Consider the following 12,231-nt stretch of genomic DNA (forward strand, 5'->3'; position numbering starts at 1 on the left):
CGACTTAGGCACACCATGAAATCTCACAACATTGCTAACATACAACTCAACCATCTGATCATGGCAATATGTCATCCTGTACGGAATAAAGCAAGCATAATTCGTCGATCGGTCGATCAATACCCAAATAACATCGCATCCTCGAACAGATCGCGGTAGTTTCGTGACGAAATCCATAAAAATGTGATCTCATTTCCATTCAGGAACAGATAGACTGTGCAACAGACCACCCGGTTGCTTCCTTTCTGCTTTCACTTGCTGACAATTCAAACATCGAGATACAAACCTCGCAACATCGCTCTTCATTCTCTTCCACCAGAACTGGTTCTTCAGATCGTTGTACATCTTACGACCTCCAGGATGAACACTGAACCGACTGCAATGAGCCTCTCGGAGAATACGCTGTCTCAACTCCAAAATATCAGGCACAACAATACGGTTATTAAAAAAAAAACGTCATCTCTAACCTGGAATTCAGACTGATGCCCAGATCTGACTTTCTCTACTGAAACCTGAATGCTCAGATCAGATTTCTGTGCTTCTTTGATCAATACAAATAGCTCTGGCTCGGCTTGAATAGCGCATACTTTGATAGTCTTCCTATCTGATTCAAACTCCAGACCAGAAGTGCAAAAATCATCGATCAACTGAGAAACACCGATAGTAGAAAGAGATAAAGAACAAAGCTTTCGGCTCAAGGCATCTGCAACTGCATTCGACTTTCCAAGATAATACTTGATTTCACAGTCGAAATCCTTCAACAGGTCTAACCATCTTCTCTGTCTCATATTCAGCTCTGCCTATGAAACAAGTACTTAAGACTCTTATGATCAGAAAAGATCTCGAAAGACTCACCATAAATATAGTGACGCCAGATCTTCAAAGTAAATACAATCGCAGCTAGTTCAAGATCATGAACCGGATAACGAGTCTCGTGCGGATTCAGCTGCCTCGATGCATACGCTATCACATGCTTATGTTGCATAAGAACACAACCCAATCCACTGTTAGAAGCATCACAATAGACGGTGAAACCTCCAGTACCTTTCGGAATAGAAAGAATCGGAGCACTGGTGAGTTTCCTCTTCAGATCAACCTCACACTCTACAGTCCTGACAAAAGGCGCATTTTTTTGAGTGAGCTGGGTAATCGGCTTGGAAATAGACGAGAAACCCTCGATGAATCGGCGATAATAACCAGCTAAACCCATAAAGCTTCGGATCTCAGGTACTAATGTCGGTCTAGGCCAATTTATAACCGCTTCAATATTGCTGGGATTGACAGAAATCCCATCTTCAGAAATAATGTGACCGAGAAAGACAACTCTATCTAACCAGAATTCACACTTAGATAGCTTGGCAAAAAACTGTTCAACTTGCAAAATCTGCAAGACGATCCTCAAGTTCTCTGCATGGTCAGTACGGTTCTTTGAATAGATAAGAATATCATCGATGAAGATAATGACAAACTCATCTAAATAGCGCTAAAAGATACGGTTCATCAAACCCATAAAAACCGCTGGAGAGTTAGTCAAACCGAACGGCATGAATATAAACTCAAAATGACCATACCTCATTCTGAATGCGGTCTTAGGAACATCTTTCTCTCGCACTCTCACCTAGTGATAACCTGACCTTAGATCAATCTTCGAATAGACAGAAGAACCCTGCAGCTGATCAAAAAGGTTATCTATTTGGGGTAAAGGATACCTTTTCTTCATTGTAGCCTGATTCAGTTGAAGATAGTCAATAAAGAGCTGCATAGAACCATCCTTCTTCCGAACAAACAGAATAGGAGCACCCCAAGGCAATACACTAGGCCTGATGTATCCCTTGGCAATCAAATCCTCAAGCTGCTACTTCAACTCTCTCAATTCAACTGGTGTCATACGATACAGAGCTTTGGAAATAGGTTGAGTACCTGACACCAAATCAATGCTGAATTCGATCTCTCGAATAGGTGGCAATCCAGGAACATCTTCCGGAAACACATCAGCAAAATCTCTAACCACTGGTATATCAACCAATTCAGGGTTAGATTTCAGTACATCAACTGCATAAACCAAAAATCCCTCTGCACCTCTCTGTAACAAATGAGTCATAGATAACACTGAAATCAAAGGAATTCTAGATCGAGAACCCTTACCAAAGAATTTCCACTCTTCTTCTATTTCAGGTCTGAAACGGACAACCTTCAGAAAACAATCGACTATTGCCCTGTACTTGGTTAAAGCATCTATACCGACAATACAATCAAAATCTGACAGTCCAAGTACAATACAGTCGAACTCTAACAAAATTCCTTCAAAACAAAGTTCACAGTTCCTGACTAATTTGACAGAAACAATTCCTCCACCCAAAGGTGAAGTAACAACTACTACAGTAGGCAACAACTCAGTAGGCAAAGCATGCAATACCACAAATTTCTCAGATATAAAAGAATGAGAAGCACCCGTATCTATCAAAACATGAGAAAAATAACCGAAAATCGAACAGTTACCTGCTATAACATCATCCGGTGCTGCTTGAGCCTGATCCTCTGTCAAAGCAAAGACTCGTGCCTACGGTTTTGGAGGCTGGTTTGCACTAGGGTTACCTCCCTGTCTGTTCTGCTGCTGAGGCTGGAAAGAGTGAACTGCAAAAAACTGCCTCTCAGACTGAGCTGTAGGTCTAGATGAACTCCCACTCTGAGCTCGATCTCTACTACGTTGAGGGCACACTTTAGAAAAGTGTCCCGATTTCTGATAGGTGTTGCAGTTCCCAAAGACTCCCACACACTGATCTGGTGAGTGTCTACCTCCACACTTGCTGCAATACAAGGATGATGATCCAAAACTCTGTCCTGAACCAAACTACATGGAACCACTGGAACTAGAAGAACTGTTCCCCTGCCTCTTGAACTGTTTCCCTCTTGCTTTGTACTGATCCTTTCTGTTTCCCCCACTGCTTCCACCTTCATACCTCTGCTACTGGTTCTGATACTGAGACGGTTGGTTCTGAGACTGTCTCTGCTGTTGAGGTACCATCTGATTTCCTCGCTGTCTCCACAAACTCGCTTAAGCTCCCTTTGCGTGATTCATGGCATCCGCAAAGTTATCAGGTCTAGCAGTGTTTACCAACGTGAAAATGTCAAGATTCAAGCCGTTGATGAACTGATCGGCTTTGGCTTCTTCACTTTCGGCAATGTACGGTGCAAAATGCAACAAGCTGTCAAACTTGGATACGTACTCCTCAATGTTCAGATTCCCTTGCCTCAGATTGGCAAACTCGGATCCCTTGTCCTTTCGGTATGAAACAGGGAAAAACCTCTTATAAAACTCAGTTTTGAAAAGAGACCAATTAACAATGGTACCTCGGTTCTCCATGGATCTCTTGGTCGTGATCCACTAGTTCTTAGCAACACCACGAAGCTGATGAATGACTAATTTGGTTCGGCGGTCAACAGAGTAATCAAGGGAATCGAAAAACTAATCAATGTTGTCCAACCAGCTTTCACAATCAACCGGATTTTCTGTACCCAACAACAAAGGCGGATTAAACGACTGAAACCTCTTCAGCAAGGTTTCCATAGGAGTCGTTGTAGCATCCAATTGATCAACTTCAGTACTAGCTTGCTCAGTCGTAGGAGTAACTGGCGGTGGGTTTTTGTTTATAACTCGACAAGGACCCATCTGATAATCAAAGGTTAGGACACATGATATCTCAATCGCTACAATTCGGTGCCCTTTTCAACCTCTCAGAAAAGCGGATACCAGTCGATAACAGAAACAGTTATATTTCAAGTATTCCATGCTTTATAAATCAAATCACATAATCATGTAATTCAAATACTTCTCAATTAATAAATCATGCTTGCATGGAATTAAATAAACAATTAAATAACTCAAACACATGCGAGGAGCCAATACATGCGGACTCGAACTACCCCGCTCACTCTAGTTCAACCAAGAATCTTAAGGTCTCTGATATCACTTAATGTGAGACCTCGGTTCTAAACATCTAATCTCGGATTAAACCGTAACTAAGCATACAAAATCCAAGATTAAAAGCAATAGAAGAAGAAGATTTTTTTTTAAAGAGCATGCCCGGACCCCATGCACACATCCGTGCACGGGTTCGTGCATTGAATCAAAGCACAAACGGACCCCGCACCACATCCGTGTCCGGGTCCATGCCTAAACATTGCACTAAAAACATGAGTTTCTGCCCAGCTACACGGGCCCTTACCAGGAGGTGGCACGGGGTCCGTGCACTCAAAATAAAACAACTCTAAGGCATGCAAGGGAACACGGACCCTTGCACGGATGTGGCACGGGGTCCGTGCCCTACTGCACCAGAAAAGGAAACGAGCATGACAGATACAAAAACATTCTAACACAATCAAATTCTTCAATTCAACGATGCTACAAACTCATTACAACATGCATAAGGAGTACAAGGTAGGTCTAGAGTTGTACATTATTCAAACCAGTAGAACATGCATCGGTTCTAGATTACAATCCAAATATAACAAGTTCGAGTTACAAATCGACTTCTAAACACCGAGTCCTCACTTCTACTCAACTCAACCCCTAGCATGTTGCCTCTGACTTGATCCTGTCTTACCTGTCGCCAAGTACACATACAAAACAAAGCAACAACCGGATAACTCCGGTAAGAATGATATTCCCAGTAAAAGCAAAATAACAGGGAATAAAAGAAATATATCAACAACATGATTTCAAGACAACATAATCAAGTTCAGACAAATAAAATGTCTGTCTTTAAAACGGGATATCAACTCTGATAAACAAGAAACTACTGATATGCTTTTGGGATCCCGAGGATGAGATCAAGTAACAACTCACCAACTCTCCCAATCGAGGTGGTGCCACGAATCCCACTCCCCTAGACTTTGGTGCGACTATAAGGAGTATGTTGACTCTAGGTGAACCTCTACACCCAGGCCATTCACAGTATAGCCCCCAAAATTTCTAAACAAAAAGGGCGGTTCCGCCCTCTGAAATCAAAGGTTTGGCTCAATATGAATGCATAAGAAAACATAAAACATTAAGCCATATAACAAAACTCAATCAACAATAAAATACAAGTTCCACATGCTAGAACAAGTATTGATGCAAGTATGTGATTTTAAGGGAAACTCGAGAACCAACTATCCCGAGCATGCTGTCCCGCTAACGATGACTGCTTTTACCTTTCAATGCAAGTAGCTCCAACTCTAGATAAGCTACAACAAAAGGTTATATCAGAAACTAAACAACCTAACAACAACAATGGCTCAAGGTAATTCTCTTTACCGTTCTTCATCCAAACTCTTAGACGACCCAATTCTGTCAACACCGGGCTCGACAACTCCAAACGAATCTGTACGGAGACACAATATGATCAACAACGACGATCAAACTCAATAGCCAAATTTCTACGATTCAAACGGTTCAAAATCTCAAAACTCAAATCGGCGGCATAACGACTATAAAGTGAACAAACCGGAAATGCAAATAGCAGTTCAATATCGATATCCACTCATATCAATGCTAATACAACAATAACAAGGCAATTCCAACAAATCTCAAAACTATATTTTTGAAAATGGCTTCCAAAAATCATAACAATTCCGAACGTCGTTCTATTTCAAAACCGACATATAATAAATGATCAGAACTCTGCCAAGAACAACATACTCGTAACTCGATCGATTCTAACAACATCCGAAAACTAGAATGTATCTAATCGTAGAAAACTTACGATATAACGAAGCTCTCGCTGTGATCGCTTAAACGTCCTTCAGAAATAAATTGAAATCTCAAAGCTTGGAAACTCCAAGTATCGGCTTCAATGGAGGAGGAACAAATGGGGAAGGAGATGGAGTTCTTTTGACAAGTCAACAATGAGTAGATAATAAATAAAATCCATTATTTGCGTTTTAGTCCCTGAAATTTCAAAAATTTTCAAAATAAACCCTGATCAAAAACAAATCGGCTCTAAAACTCTGTAATCTCCGTTTAACTCGAATAACCTCATTTAAGATAAAATCGGGGCGTTACACCTTGGTTATTCCAGAACTTCTATAATAACCGATATGACACTCAAGTGTATATCTCACACTATATAACTGAAGAACGAAACTTGGAATTCGTATTTCAAAATGAACTTTGGAGACCCCTATTTATAGGCCAAGGTCAGGCAAAGGTTCGGATCCTCTGAACTCAGGTTGGAGCGTCCAACCCATCTCAATGCATGCATGCAAGACACGTCAGGTTCGGACCGTCCGAACTGCTCAATGTCCGACACTTGTCAAAACTCAAGGCTTAGTAATCCTTCCTGCTTGGCATAAGGGAGTTTGGACCATCCGATCGTGGGTTCGGATTGTCCGAACGAGCCTTAACTCTGAAGTAAAAAAGTCCTCTTCGGAGCCCCCGGGCTGCTGAGTTCGGATCGTTCGAAGTCCTCTTCGGACCGTTCGAACTTGCCCAATCATTGGAAGCTCAATTCTTATTTCTAAAGTCCGATTAAGCCCTGGAATTGGTTAATTACTAATCCTAAATCATGTTTAACATATTATTATCTTAAAATGGAATCTGGGTTACTACATTCTCCCCACCTTTAGATATTTCGGCCGCAAAATAAAATCTAAATACAAAGCAAGATAACAATATGAAACATCAAAGCATGTTTTATTACAACAACTGTAATTACATCTTCACATGGTAATCAAAAGTACAAAGCAAACCACTCAGGATATTCTGCTCGCATACGGCTCTCTGTTTCCCAAGTTGCTTCTTCTATGCCTCGGCGCTGCCATTGTACCATCACAAGTTGTATAGTCTTATTCCGAAGAACCTTTTCCTTCCTATCTAGAATACGGAGTGGTCGTTTGACATACGACAGATCTGTCTCTAGCTAAACGTCAGTAGGCTGGATAATGTGTGACTCATCAGTTATGTACTGTCGAAGTAACGACACATGAAAAAAATCATGTATACTGGAAAGATATGGGGATAGCGCCAAACGATATGCAACATGTCCGATCTTTTCCAATATCTAGAAAGGACCAATGTAACGGGGTGAAAACATTCCTTTCAGACCGAACCTCATCACCTTCCTGAACGGTGATACTCGTAGAAACACATATTCACCAGGCTCAAACTGAAGTGTCATGCGATTAATATTAGCATAACTAGCTTGTATATCTTGAGCAGCTTTAATCCTCCGCTTGATCAAATCTACCTTGTCTACAATTTGTTGCACCAACTCGGGACCCTCAACTTGTCGTTCCCCTATCTCATCCCATAATAACGGAGTATGACATCTTCGGCCATACAATGCCTCAAAAGGTGCCATATCAATAATACGATGATAAATGTTATTGTAGGCAAATTCTATCAAAGGTAACTGATCCTGCCAAGACAAACCAAAATCCATGACAAAAGAACGTAGCATATCCTCCAATGTACGAATCTTTTGCTCTGACTTCCCATCAGTCTCCGGATGATATGCAATGATCAAAATCAGAGTGGTACCCAACACCTGTTGAAAACTACCCTAGAAATGTGAGGTAAACTGCGGGTCTCTATCACTGACAATGCTCACCGGAATCCCATGCAATCACACTATCTCCTGGATGTATAGGCGTGTCATGCGATCATAAGAATACTCCCGGTTGTAAGGAATGAAATGTGCAGATTTCATCAAACGATCAATGACAACCCAGATAGCATCACACTGACGTGAAGTCATATGCAAGTGGGTAACAAAATCCATAGTCACGTGCTCCCACTTCCATTCGGGAATCTCAAGATTCTGTAGTAATCCACCTGGTCGTCGGTGTTCAGCCTTGACCTGTTGAAAAACAAGACATCGAGAAACAAATTGATATACACTCTGCTTCATCCCTTTCCACCAGAATCTAGTTCGCAAGTCCTTGTACATTTTCATGCTTCGAGGATGAACTAATAATCGACTCATGTGAGCTTGAGAAAGAATATCATTTTTGAGCTCCTCATCATCAGGTACAACCACTCGATTCGATAAGCACAATAAACCATCAGCCTGATAATGGAATCCACATGTATTAATTCCATTGGCTAAACGTGCCAAACGCTAAGTCATAACATTATATATCTGAGCATCTCTGATCCGAGAATACAATGCTGGCTCAGATAAAATAGTATACAAACGAATCTCATTTCTTCCTTTCTTATGCTTGAGCGTAAAATTCAATGAACAGCATTCCTGAACCATATGAGATAATTCACTAGTCTGAAGTGTAGAAAGTCTAACTTGCCGACTCAAGGCATCAGCAGTAAGATTAACATAACCTGGATGATACTTAATTTCACAGTCATAGTGTTTCAGTAAGTCCATCAAGCGTCTTTGTCGCATATTCAACTCCGCCTGAGTGAATAAATACTTCTGACTCTTGTGAACCGTAAATATCTCAAATTTCTAACCATAAAGATAATGCCTTCAGATCTTGATTGCAAATACAATGGCGGCTAACTCGAGATCATTCACTGGATTATTCACCTCATGCGTCTTCAATTGCCTAGAAGCATAGGCAATAACATGTCCATGCTGTGTCAGAACACATCCTAGCCCCTGACCAGAGGCATCACTATAGACAATATAACCTCCTGATCCCGAAGGTAGAGCTAGCACATGTGCAGTAGTAAGACGTCTACGCAACTCGTGAAATGACCCCTCACAATCCGAGGACCATATAAAGGAAATATCTTTCCGTGTAAGCTGAGTCAAAGGCCTGGCCAACAGTGCAAAATTCTCAATGAACCGACTGTAATAACCAGCTAGACCCAAGAAACTTCGAATCTCAGCAACCGCCGTCGGACGAGACCAATTCAACACTACCTCTATCTTACTTGGATCAACAAATATTTCTTCACTTGAAATCACATGACTGAGAAACACCACCCGATCAAGCAAAAATTCACACTTGTTCAATTCGGCATACAACTGGTAGAACTTAGTCGTGTCGCGCCCAAATTAACCCAACTCAGATTAACTAAATAAACATGTAGTACCGAGAGTAGGGATCGTTCCCACGAGAAAAGTGAAATTTATTTGTGTACTTAAAATTACTGAAAATAATTAAAAGGGGATTTTGGAATTTTATCAACTACGATGCAAAAATTAAAATAAGAAAAATCAATAAAATAACGATACTTGGTATCAGTCGACTACAACCTTGAAATTATTAATTCGATCATCGATTCCCTAAAAATAATGAATTCACATTGAATATTCATCATTGAAAATTTAATTCATGTTCCACCTTAATCTTAGTTAATTAGAAACCAGCGTTATAGATTAACCCTTGCCAATAAATCAACCCAAATACCAGCGATCTAGATTTAAATCTAAGGTAGCATTCATATGAGTGAAACTGATGAATCTAGACAATACATGCACCAGCGAATGTATTTAATCTAGTCAATTATTGTTCCTACGATTTAACAAATTCAACAGCAGAAAATATTAATCATAGTTGCTTCACAAATCAGATGATTCAAATAATTACGGATTTGAATTCTAATTTATCGGTAGATTGTACGAAAGAATTATCAGGTGATCAATCTAATAATCAAACACACAAGCATGAAATAAATCATAACAACTCTTGATACTCAAATTGAATTAAACTCTAAAAACTGAATCTCACAAATATAATAAAATCAATGGTTTTGTCTTCCTTAACCAAGTACAAAAACTAAGAAAGAGTTGAAGAAGAAACTAAATCTAAGAATTAGAAAGATAAAACCTAGCCGCCAGAGCATTCTTCGCGTTCCAAGCCGTCCAATCTGATTTATTTTCGAATTCTAGATGATATTTAATGTATAGAGTCCTTCCCAAGAAAGTTTCCTATTTAAAATATAAATTCCCGACTTTTCATCTTGCCCGATCGATCGGTTAAAGTTTACGGATCGAGCGAGCATAAAACTGCCAACTTTCTGTCCAAATTTTATTTCTGCTCCCGCTTGATCGGTTAAATTTGACGGATCGAGCGAGCAGCTTTTTTTTCCAGCTAGCAGCAATTTTGAAAAATTCATATCCAGATATCTAGCCGTCGGATTAAGCTAAAATTTGGGCAGCAGCTTTAAAACATCTTGAATTTTATTCTGAACGGTATTGATCGAATTTGAAGCTTTCTAAAATTAAAAATGATTTTTGGATCATTGCTGCTCCGTAATTCTTCTCTTATCTCGCTCTTTCCTTCCATCTTTAGCTCATTTTCTTCACTTTTCCTATATCAAATCACATACAATGATTAGTAACTATAACATGAATTTAATCAATCAAAATACACCTAATCATCACAAATTAACTCAATCAAACATAGGAAAATACCATCACATCAAATTCTCCCTTACTTAATCCTTGCTCGCCCTTGAGCAACACAAAACCAAAATAAGTTCGAACTCATAATCCATAACAAAAATAACCATGATCTTCACATTTGTGCCTCATCAATTAACTCAATGCATGATCAAGAAAGGCGTTAAAATGCTAACAACGGAACAAGTTCAATATCCAGACATTTCAACTCGTGATATAGCCTTGAACGTGTGTGTGTGTATGGTCATTAGCCAGTGTCATGCACACTTCACAGATCCATTCAATGTAAAACCCCACAACATCTCAAGTTGCACACCAACAAATCAAATTAAACCATTGAGAAATTTTATAGTCTTTTCACTTGTCCAAGTAATTGCACCCGGTTATCCTATACTCCGTACATTCTCCTCCATATTTAGCTCTTGGAATTATAGGACTAGAATTTCAATCCTCATTCCAATGCCTCCCCTCACCTTACTAACTCCATTCTTTACTTTTTTTTCTTTATTTTTTTCTTTATTTTTTCGAATAAGCTCAAAAGGGAGGTTGATAGGCTTGCGACTTCCTAAGACTATCACAAGGCTCACATGACCTTCACTATGTCATATACAATTCACAAGCCATGGCTCATGCGTGCTAAAGAATATTCAAGAACCACATCAAAGTTTAATTTTCATTGGATATCAAAGTGTTCAAAAGTTAGTAAATTATCTATTTTCAAAAGCATGCACGTCATCAATTAGATATCATCATGGGCTAGTGAAATTCAACAGTCAAATTCATCACAAACTATGAGCTCTAAAAAAAATAATTTCTCATAAAAACTTCTCTCAATGACTGGCTAAGTCCTCTCCCCCATACTTAAAATCTTACATTGTCCCTAATGTAAGTAAAAATGCAAAACAAAAATAAATAAAAACTAAGAATGAAAGAAAATACTCCCCTTGGGTTGCCTCCCAAGCAGCGCTTGATTTTCAGTCTTCAGCTTGACCCTCAGAAGCACTCCTCAAAGAGCAGCTGACGCCCAAAATAAGTGTCATATGACACCACAAATGAGTCTTTGTTCCATGTGCCCTCAAGCTTGGCTAGATGTATATAATTTAAGCTCGTCACCTCAACAACACTCCATAGTGACTAGTAAAAATGGGAAGAGAACGTCTCGGTGGGCTCTGGGAAGCCAACATCTTTTGAAACTGGTACAGATGGAAAAGAAGGATTTTGGGGATGTGTGTATGATATTACTATCGATGAGCTCAAATCGATAGACTCTTGAACTCTGTCATCCTCAAACTCGAGTGGTAAAATATTTCCATCATACCTTATTTCTTCCATAACATCTTCCGAATGCGGTTCAATAAGAAGAGAAGACTCAAACGCCTCTAAATCTTCAGCATGATTTGGTTCTCACTCCCAATCCTGGTTCTCTGAGTCATCATCATCAAACCAAATTGGGTTGGTCACTGCTTGAGTATCTTTATCCACTTCCTGTTCTCGGTGTTCATGGAGGATTGATCTCTTGATATTCTCTATGTGCTCCACAAGGTGACATCTAGAATTTTTTAGATCTTCTACAGTTTCCTCAGTAGATGCCACAAGCTTGCTCATTATATCCTCTAGCGGGTGTAAGATCAATTGAGAACATTTTTCCTCCTCCTTTTGAAGCTCGAATGGTTGGTCTATAAAATCCGGGTATTGAGTATCTTGTGGGTATTGGTGCCTCCATTCTTGTGGTATGATATCCCAATATCGGTAATAGTCAAATTCTGTCATATCATCCAACAGGTGCATCATACTATCATCATCTCGGAAAAATAGTGAACTAACAGTTGTGAAAGCTCCATCAATTACCCATCTTCTCGTCACTGCATCCAAAACATTAAGA

The sequence above is a fragment of the Henckelia pumila genome, chromosome 1 (assembly GCF_033568475.1).
Source record: "Henckelia pumila isolate YLH828 chromosome 1, ASM3356847v2, whole genome shotgun sequence".
In the NCBI taxonomy this organism is placed as follows: Eukaryota; Viridiplantae; Streptophyta; class Magnoliopsida; order Lamiales; family Gesneriaceae; genus Henckelia; species Henckelia pumila.